The sequence below is a fragment of the Gossypium hirsutum genome, chromosome D12 (genome assembly GCF_007990345.1).
Source record: "Gossypium hirsutum isolate 1008001.06 chromosome D12, Gossypium_hirsutum_v2.1, whole genome shotgun sequence".
NCBI classification, from domain to species: Eukaryota; Viridiplantae; Streptophyta; class Magnoliopsida; order Malvales; family Malvaceae; genus Gossypium; species Gossypium hirsutum.
The window spans coordinates 52,981,681-52,993,441 of record NC_053448.1 but is presented as its reverse complement, the minus strand read 5'-3'; positions in this window follow the sequence as shown (position 1 = coordinate 52,993,441).

The following is an 11,761-nucleotide window of genomic DNA, read 5'->3' as shown; positions in this document are numbered from 1 at the left end:
AAGTCCTCAAAAAATTAAGTAAAATAGAAAAATATTTTGAACAAACATGCTAACAAATAAGACAAATTATATGCTTAGCACAATGATAGCCGAAGTGAACAAGTGACCACTTCCATTGACACATAAATAACTATTTCAAAAACTTTTTCCTACTACACTATAGATCTATTGTTCATGTTTAGCCTTTGTTAATGCAAGGTCTATGATGTTATGACACAATATAAATAAATATGAAGAAAAAAGATCTCTTTGAGGATAAATGAGTCATTGTTTGATCACCATTAACAAACACTTGAAAGCTTACGAGATACAAGTCATGATTAAACTAATCTATTTAGGAGAGAACCTTGTTGCTTCCACGACTATTTGTAAGAATCTCTAACTTAATTTGTCATATGCCATATTCATGACATGTTTAATGTTGTTAGAATTCCTTCTGTTTTTGGTCTTGTTTTGTATGGTTTGAATACTTTTAAACTTAAGAGATAGGAGAAGAATTTGTAGATTTTGAAATCCAAATCCTAAAATAATTGAAGGCTACTTAGAAAAAACCGTATGAACAATTGAACTACTGTCGAGTTTTGAAGGGTTTACAAAGCTTGCTTTTCAACATGGTGACAAGTTGTGGCTTGAGAAAGAAAAGCATATTCCCTATTATATGCATAAAGGGGGGGGGGGGAATACAAGATAAAGAAAGCAATGGACCCCTTATCGAGCTAATTTCGACAATAACAATTTAGCAGTTGTTTTATAATCAACATTAGTTTATACATCTCTTTTTCAAAGAAGATTTGAATCTCCTATTAAAAAAACCCTCAAAATATTTCAATTAAAATTATAATATGTTATAAGGGACAAATTAACGAGATCTTGGCGATCTATGTTTCCCATTCTTTATTTATTTTGCAAATATATTGATTTAAAAAGAAAGAAATATCTCGAAACCACATATCAGCTGATAGTCAATTCAATTGTATTAGGTCTTGAGGAAATATTTTTTATTTCTCTTATTTTGCATCATATAATATACTTCTCATTCAATTTAAAAATCATAATATTTGTCATCAAAATGAATTTCTAAAAAAAAAATACTATTGAGAATATTAGTTTTTTTGTTATCATATATTTTTTATTTTTAGAAATGAATCAAGTTTTTTTATAAATTCTTACCGTCTATAACCTTTCAAAGAAGGCAATACCGATTTAACAATGCTTAAACTCATACATTTTCGTTGTTCCAACAACAATAATGCCAATTGAGATCGACAGTATTTACAAATATTTATCATGCCTACTTCTATAAATAAATAGTTTTTTTTATAACTTTTTACTATTACAAATCATTACAATTACAAATAAAATATGATCGATCATAAAATAGAATTAAACTAAAACAAAGCATGGTGGATAAAAAATTAGAAAGAATCGAACAAAATTCATCGATGAAAAACATATATATTGGATTTGGAGATCCACACATCGAAAACGCACATAATAAAACTTAAACTTTGATACTAACCAACAATGTAAATTCTTCATTTAACATCTATGTACATAGTTAATGTTATATTCAGCTTTATTTATTTGTTATTTAAAATTAATATAAAGATTACAATTACTCTTATTTACTTTCGAATAATACATGTTTATTTTGAAATAAATGAAATTGCCCTTCACTATAATCATCTCCTAAATATTTATTTCCATTCAAAGTTATTAAATCTAACCACACCTATCGGAAAAGTAAGGTTCATGAAGAAAATGAGGGAAAAAATAATGAAGTTACAAGGGACGTGTCTTTGAATGCTTGCAGAAATGAAACAAATACAACGTCATTCTCTTCCTTCCCAACGCTTCTCATTTTATTTTCTATAAACTATACCATTAGTCACTAAATTATATGAAAGCTTTTGTTTTGGTTACTTAACTAAAATAATTAAATTTAATCATTAAATTATTCAAAAGTTTGAGCTGTTACAATCGATACTGTATGATTTTCTGTTCCCCCTTCTCTTCTATAGTACAATTTCTTTCACAAAATAACTTTGGATGTCTTGGATGTACGAATTAAAATTCAAAAAACTTTTTTCTTTGGTCTCCAGCATTGACCATTAGATCCATCATACCAATCGCTAAACAGTCGCTTGGAGTTCAAGATCAATGGTGGGACGTTTAAAAAAAAACCCAATGATTTAAATACAAACTTTTGAATAGTTCAGTAACTTAAATGAAAACTTTTGAATAATTCAATGACCAAATTGTAATTTTTTTAATTAAGTGACCAAAACAAAAATTTACTCATAGTTTAGTGATTAATGGCGTAATTTACCCTTTTGAATATTATACGTTGAAATAAATTAAAGAGTATTATTTTATCTACATAGCTAAAATTATCCTGGGTACATTTTTAATTCTCCAATACTTAGAATTAATTTGACTCCATATATAATGATATAGACAAAAATCAATCTAATATAAATCCTCATTTACCCATTATAGCTAGAATCATGGGTCAGATTTTGAATCCAAAATCGATTTGTTTATTTACTGTTGATACTTATTTTATTATAACTTTATAAGTATAAAATAAATTTGTGATGCTCTAAAAAAATTATTAAATTAATGAAACATAAATTGGAGAAATCTAATATAAAATTGAAGCAAACCTACCTATAATAAAACATGAACATGAGATTCTCTTCTACATACATCTACACTTTTTCTTAAATTAAAATTAAATAAAGGTATTTATTAATATAAATCATATTTTCTAACACACCTATCATATAGTGAAGTGGATAAATTGTTAAGGTAAAAACAGGAAAGAGATGGTTGCTTAATTTTCCATGAAACTTGACATGTGTTGAGTAAAATTTCCCTTTTTAAGTAATGTGAAATTTTAAGTTTTTACTTCATGGATTACAAGCAATAAATTGGATTGGAAATTGCAGTCCTTTTTCAGTTTTGGGTTTGACTTTTCCACGAGTGGTAGAGAAGGTTAACATTTTTACTCGAGAAAATATTTGATATTAAAGTTGAAAAGTGAATGTAAGGTTTAAATACATAAAAGAAATGAGATAAATGACAATATTTTAAGTTGATTTGTGAAATTAGAAAAATATTAACATTCTAACATATAATTATTCTATACACATCAAAAACTCAAATATATATATATTTTTACTCTTTACCAACGATTTAATAATTATTCTATAACTATTTAAAGAGTAAAAATATATAAAGTTGTTGAGTTTTTATTTGTGTGCGAGGATCTCGTCAAGTTAAATATTGTGAATGGTAAAATTTGTCCACTGAAAACCAATATCTGGCCTTCTATAAATAACAATATTTGTCTCTCAAATATTCTACACAAGATGTTCTAAAACCCTCAACCACAGGTGTATGAGATCCCCACTCCTCGAGGATCACAGGCAAAACCCTATTACATCATAGTCAAGTCATTGAGTTTACTATGACAAAATGCTCGAATCAAGATTTGAATCACACAAAAATTCTCAGATTCTAAAGTAAGTAAAGCTGGTGGTTTAGATGCGTAGATTGGAAAAGGACCTGGTAACCCTACTCACCAATGAACTTTGAATCTCAAATACCTAACCATGATGCCACTCTATTTATTTAATCCAATCTAATTTCGATTTGTCAGCTTTAGCAGCCATTTGCCCTTTCTTGGTGACCTTCCATTCCATTAGTTAGAGGCTGAATAATTTGTATAGATTTGGGATGAATATTTTGATGGCATTGGTGGCTTTAATGGCAGTATCGTATGTTTTGTTGATCAGCTGGCTTAATTGTGTTGCTATGCCCACTAAAGTCACTTTTAATATCTGAGAATGTGGAGGAAAGGTGATGAGGCGACATGGATGACTTTGGGCTTTGTTAAGCAGGCCGGTCTGTTTTCTTGGAAAACCACATGCAATAGATTTCTTAGGAGTAGGATTTGAAGGATTTTATTGACTTGGAAAATTTATCAAATAATATTTAAAAACCATAAAATAAGACTGGAAGGGCGTGTGAAGCAAAGCATGCCATCTCATTTGGTCCAAACCCAAAGCCTCGTTAAAATGAGAAACCCCATCCATTTATTTAACATGAGGTTGGTAATATAAATCAACTTTATCCTTAGTTTTACAAGTTTAACTAACTACAATTTTAGAACTTCATATATAAATTATCCAAACTGTTTTAGTATCATTTTTAACAATGAGATCTTTTTTTAGATAAATTTCATAATTGGTATATGTACATAAATATAATAAAAAATAACAGATATAAAAGGTATTCATCTTTTCATACCTTATTTCAATTTTATATATTTTTAATAAAATAATGTACATGAATTTTTATTTAGAACCATAAATTTTATATTCTTTGAGACGGAGGTGTTTAGCTTCATTTATGATTTTTATTATTCAAAGGAGTTTTATATTTATTTATTAGATATATATTGTAAAGGAGTTTAATACACTTTGGACGTGGGCTTTTCTTTCCAAAGTTGAATCATTCAACTTTTTTATTTCTTTATTATTCCTATTACTAGGTACCACATATTCACAAGTGTGATAGAAAATTGTTTAGTTACTGTTGTTGCTAGTCATAAATTGATTAAATACGACTTAAAATAATTTACCAAAAATATATTATGCCATCTTTAATTGGGTCATCAACTCATTAATGAAATTGAAGAAATATAACATAAGCACTTTACTAAGCCAACTCATTCATGAAATTAAAGAAATACCTATTCTTTTAAATTATAATTAATATTATTATGATGACACATTTGTCTTTCCATACTTTTATATCATTTTTAAACAAAAGATTTACAAATTACAAATTCAAGAATCGAACATGTGTTTAATAGTATTATAATAAAAGTTTATTACCACTTCACCTATATTCATTATTAAATAAATTCAAAAGAAATATTTTTTGTATGGAAAACATTCTGACTGTATTAAACAAACATGATCGAAAATTGACAATTCTATCAATTTCAAGAACAAGTGGTAGATCTTCAAGAATGTCTTCAAACACTTGCATATTTGTACTTCTTGTCGTGGCCATCTTTGCCATACAATCTGCGACTTAGTTCCTCTCCCTGGGAATGTGCCTTATCTCTAATGTTGTATATCTTGTAATCTTATATGTATCCTTCGTAACAAAGCTCAAGAAGAAACTGCCAAATGAATATCTTGAATGACTTTGACTACTTCTAGATTGTCTGTGTGGATCACAACCTTGTGATATTCCTTCCCTTAGGTGAGGGCCAAACTATCTAGAATGTCCTATAGTTCAGCATAAAAAGCGGAACAAACCCCCAAATATCAATTAAATCCAAGAATCGACCCCCACACTCATCTTAACAATTTCATCAATGTATAGTTGAATCCAGTTACTTATCATGGAAAAATCATAAGCAATTTCAATATGTTCTGTCGAATTACCTGTGTGAGCTAAGAAATATTGTTTTCCCCGACTCACAGAAGACTTAATAGTTTCAATGGAGTTCTAAGTTTTTCCTTGCAAGATAAAAAGGTTTTTATTCTTCCATATGCACTAAGCGATTATACCAAAAAGACTTGCCCAAAAACTACACACATCTGGTAACTAGATCAAGCAAAATAAATTCATCTCCATCCACTCCATTAGATCCCCTGCAAAAAGAAATGCTTCGTAGTTCCACTGGTACGAGATGACACCACACTTCGCTAGTTGCCGGACAATCCTTAAGGACATGAATTCAGTCTTCATCGCCATGCCAACACAACAAACACGAGCCATGTTGAACGATACCCCTCCTTAATCGTTCCATATTTGTTAGAAGGTGTTGTTTGGAGAGTAACAATAAAAATAGTTAAATACATTGAGGTCCTGAAAACTTCCAAATAACCTTCCACCATCTATTTTTAGTATGCCAAGAACTCTCTCGAAGTGATCTATACACGTTTTTCACTTAAAAAGCCCCAATGGAAGTGCCAATCCAATTATTCTATATTCCCCTACAAAGGACTACGGAGGGGGGAATACCAACAATTCTTGTAATAATATCCTCTGACAACCATATTCTAAACAAGTCCAGATTCCAAGCCATATCTCTAGTTACCATGTCATGCAACAAATTATCCAATATGAGGTTATTATGAGTAGGTACATAGTTAATCAAAAGACCTAAATTAGGTATCCAAGGGTCCTTCCAACAATGTATAGAGTTCCCAGTTCTCACTAACCAAACCAAGTTTTCGTGCAATAAAGGCCATACCTTAACAATGGCTCTCCAGACAGCTAAACAGTTTCCTTACGCTATCTTTTTGGGTACCTTCTTCATCATCCTGTATTTTTCTCGGAGAACCCGAACCCATAGTGTCGAAACCATTTTTTGAAAGCAAAAATTTAGTTGTCGACCAAAAAAATGAAAATTTGAGTCGCCACCAATCCTTTATCGAGGTGTGACTGGTTCACCAAAAAAATGATTTTAGGTCTGTGAATTTTGAGAAAACAGGTTCGGGAGTCGGTTACGCACGAGGAAGGGTTAGCACCCTCGTGACGCCCAAAATTGGTACCGAATTGATTGTTTAATGTCTTAGAGTGGAAATTTTGAAAAGATTTTAAAAATACAATCCTTTTAAATAAAAAATTTGAATGAAACGAATCGGAGGATGAAACTCATTTATTTCAAGGAAATAGATTGTCACACTTCAATAAGTTAGAGCGCAATATTTCAAATCCTCAAAATTAAGTTCATCTTTCGACCTTTAAAACCTATGCATTTTGAGAAGGATATCTGATTATTTGGGTCAAATGAAAAATCAAAACCCAGTAAGTTAGGGTTCAATTTCACAAAATTCCTAAATATCGAATATTGCCTTTTTTATTTAGAAGAATTCTCGTCTCGAGAAAATAACATGTCATATCCAATACGTTAGGACACACAACATATTGAATTCTCGAGAATGAGCTTTTTATTTGTGTTTTAATAAAAGAAACACATGGCTATCTAATTCATCGAGACAAATTGGAACCCAGTAAGTTAGGGCACAATTCTCTCGAGAATTATAAACGCTATGCCCTTTTTTTAAAATTATGAAATAAAAATGATTTTGGGGTTTTAGTGAAACCGAATATTAAAAAAAATGCAATGGGATGTTAACATATAACGCAAAACAATAGGCTAAAGTATACAAATAATCATCGATAACCAATAAATACAAATAAATAATATAATACATATTCGGGCAAAAATATCAAACACACATCATGCAAACACAAATATCAACATTCAAAATAAATACTATAAAAAGATAAATCAAAATGCATTAAATCACATACATATATTAATTTAAATAAATAGTACATGTGGAAGGAAAATTTTAATGATAATATATACACAATAATATACAAAAGTTGAAATAAGCAAAATATATTAAAGTAGGTTTTTTTGTTTTTTTCTTTTTAAAAAAAATGTATGTATAAATAAAATATATAATATAAAATCAATAATATGTTATGTATACATGTATATAATCAAAATGGTTTAATATAATTGCATATATGTATAAAACAATATCTTATATAAATGTTAACACCTAAAATAATATTATATAATAATGTACATACATAAAAAAATGTAGATAAATATATAAACTAATATAAATAATAATACTAATAATAATAATGATAACCAGGATAATAAAAAAAATTTAATAATAAAAAAGGTAAAAAAGGGACTAAATCGAAAGTAAAACTAAATTTAAAGGATGAGAAATGCAATTCGAGATGTCCAAAGGCTGTGTTGAAACGCGCGCGTAATATTAGGGATCAAAAAGGGAAATAATCCCTTGCCCAAAATGCAGCGCTTTAATGTGGATTAGAATGAAACAAAAACAAAATGAGAGATTAAATCTAAAAAGAAATAAAAGGATTGAATTGAAGCGCATTTGAAAAGCGGATGGACTGGGGTTATAAATAACCCATTAATCAAAACACGCGGATCCCCCATGGAGGGGGTCGGCTCGCTCACGGATCTGGGTCAATACGGAACCGTTTTGGAGTCACTAATCAGATTCTAAATGGCGTCGTTTCATACATCACATAAGGGCCAAAATAAAACCCTAAACTAAATAGCCATCAGACATTTACAAAAAAACTAAAAAAAAACTAAACCTAAGGATTTCTCCCCACGCCGCTTCGGGCCTCCATCGTCCATCCGACTCCGATTGCGACGGAGCAGAAGGAAGATCGGCCATCAGGTAAGCTCGCTCATCTCCCTTTTTTTATTTTTTTCTCTTCTTTGTATAAAAAAGAACAAAAGGAAACAGTGAGAAATGCAGAAGAAAAAAATAAAAATGAAAATGGCGAATCACTTACTCGAATCTTTTTTTTCTTTTCTCTGAATATTTTTTTCTTTTTCATTCAATCTCTGTATATGCTTAAAAATTTATAATGTTTGTATTGGCTTTTTATAGCAAAAAATACAGAAAGAAAAAAAGAAATCAAAAGAAAAAGAAAATCCCCAAAAATCCCCTTTATTGCCCCTTTTCTGTCATTTTTTTGCTGCTCCTTTCGTGTATGCGTTTGTTTGTTTTGTTGCTTGTGTGCAGGTACGGCGTACGGTGTCAGAGACGTAGCACGTACGAAGGCCAGCTGTACGGGGGCGTGCGTGGCGTGGGAGAACGGCACTGGAGGTTGCTGTTGCGGCGCTCGTGCTAGGGCTGAATGCCTAGGGTTTTCTGTTAACTGTCTTTAGGTGTTGGCCATTGGGCCATTGGGTGTTTAGGCTAGTTGGGCTAGGGTATTAGGCTAGGGGTTTTTGGATTTTGTAAACGGGTGTGGCTTAATTTAGCTTGGTTTGTAATCTGGACACTATGGTTTTGGACTATTATTTTATTTTATCATTTGGTTTATTTTACTAACGAGCCGAGCAAATTGGGCCTATTACACATAGTTTATCATCTTTGGATACAAGATTAAATGCAAACTTTAATAAATAAAAAAAGAGGAATTCTTATCCTTTAAATGCTGAAACCTGAGGCTACCACAAGAACATGGTTGGCAAAGAAAATCCCAATCAACCAGTGACATCTTCCTTACACCATTAGAAGAACCCTATACAAACTGTCTTGCCAAGTGTTCAATTTCGTCACATATACCTTTAGGAATCCACATAGACTGCATAAAATAGTTAGGGATAGAAAGAAAAATAGTTTGAGAAGGACTAATTCTACCTACTAGTGACAACTGCTTAACGTCCTTTTGATTTAGTTTACTTCGCACCTTCTCCACCACAAACCTCAAAGTAAAGCAAATAACTCTGTCATGGAATAACGACATCTCCAAATAGGTACCAAGATTATGTACCTTTTGAAACAAAATAAGGTTGCTCAATATATCACTAAGATCAATGTCCACTTTTTTAGAAAAGAAGATAATAGTTTTCCGAGCATTAACTCGATGATCAAAGATACCACAAAAATTTTTAAGGATATCCCTAAGGGTCAAAGCATGCTTCAAATCCACCTTAGAAACGATAACCAAGTAGTCTACAAAGAACAAGTGGGATAAATCAAGTCCTGAATGAAATAATCTGATAAGACTCCGCTTGCTGCTAGAAATGGCTGACTGCATACCATGTCCTAACCATTTCATATTGTAGAGTTCAAAACTGCTGACATGATTACTTTCCTAAGAAACTTCGATACGCCAGCAACCAGAAGGGAAGCATCAATAAAATCCCACTATAACCTACCATAAGCCTTTTCAAGATCTATTTTAACAGCCATCTACCTTTTATTCTTAGCCTTCATAGAGTGCACGACCTTCTGGGCAATAAGAATATTATCTGAAATAATTTTTCCCACAATAAAATCAATCTGCTCATGAGAAATGATTTTTGGGAAGATTATCCGGAAGTGATTGGCTATTACCTTCATAACAAGCTTGTATAAAACGGAACAAAGGCTAATAGGTTGAAATTGTGAAAACTCCTCAGGATTAGGAACTTTAGGCACAAGAACAATGAAAGTATTATTAAGCTCTTGATAAATAGAGTCTCTATTAAAGACACCTTTAACCCAATCAAAAATAGGATCCCCAATAACATCCCACTAATTCTGAAAGAAGTAGGTATAGAAACCATCACTACCAAGAGCCTTTAAAGGGGCCATATCAAATAGAGCAGTTTTAATTTCCTCATCAGAAATTGCTCTCCTCAAAAAATCTTTATCACATTGTTTAATTTGAGGAAATGAACTAGAAGGTGAAACTTCCCCAGGATTCGACTGTTCCCTATACAACTTTTGGAAAAAATTGACTACCTCTTGAAAAATATCATCTAGATCATAAATCCAATCCCCTAATTGGTTTTGCAAGGCGATGATACGATTAGCCTTTCTCCTTTGAATTGTGCGATAATGAAAAAACTTAGTATTCCAATCTCCCAAATTAAGCTACTCACATCGGGATTTCTGCTTCTAAAGTATTTATTTGTGATAAAGAACAATTTCAAGCTCTTCCCTAATCTCCATCTCCTTACAAATCAAATAACATGAACTCGAACGTTCTAAAACCACAAATTGAAAGGCTGAGTTGGCTTCCACAAAGCATAGATTTTGTTTTAAAGCGTTGCATACCCAATATTCCTGCCTAAGAGCTTCACTACCACCGTGAAAGCCATATCCTTAATTAACAACTAATTAATTCTCTCCGAGAAATTAATTGATGGGATATCATTCACAAAGGATCTCATAATTTCTCATTCCATGAAAGTAAAATCATCATCTTCTTTTATGCTTGATGAACCATTCTTCTCTCTCAAAACACAAGAACTTTCCCCTAACAACCCCTCCTTCCATGATAATGGTGAGTCTGAGTCCAATTCTACCGCCATCACCACATCTGAATCTGCTTCCTTATTCTGACAATCCTCTCATTGCCATCTTCGTTGAAAAAACTGCTAGAAGTCGACAATTTCTAAAATTTTTCCAAAAAATAAAATATTTTTAACATCCGCATTATGGATGTGACAAAATCTAGTACTATTGTAATGTGTTCGGCTGAGTTAGTGTCACATATTATCATGGTTGTAAATTTATCAAAATCTCATTCCACTTACAAAGCCACGAATATTATTTTGTCTTTATATTTTGATAAATCTAGAAAAATACATACACGTGATGGGAATTATGATATTTGAAATTAAAATAACTTGGTTGTCACTATCTCAACTTTACCATTTTAATAAAAACCAAATTTAGTTTTCATGCTATTTTTTTTATAAATTTGTTTCACCTACATTATGGATATGTCATAATCTAGTTTTTATTATTGTTATGATAAACTACACCCAAAGTCACTAAACTATTAGTAAGTTTACGTTTTGGCCACTTAGCTTCAAAAAGTTACAAAATAGTCACTGAACTATTCAAAAGTTCTTATTTAAGTCATTGGGCTATTAATTTTTTTAAAGTCCAGCTAACAAGCTCCAAGAGACTATTCGATGATTAGTACAGTGGATCAATACCCATCAATGAGTGAAAGGACATACCTTAGATCCAAACCGATTTGACAGTCATTGTTGGAGATCAGAGAAGAAAGTTGTTTGGATTTTGGTTTGTAGATTTGTGATGTTCAAAGATGTTTCATGAAAAAAACAATTGAACTGTAGAAAAGAATTGGGAAATGAGAATTTTCAGTTGGTACAGGCGGTGTGAACAAAGAATGCTATACAACATCGATTTTAACAGCC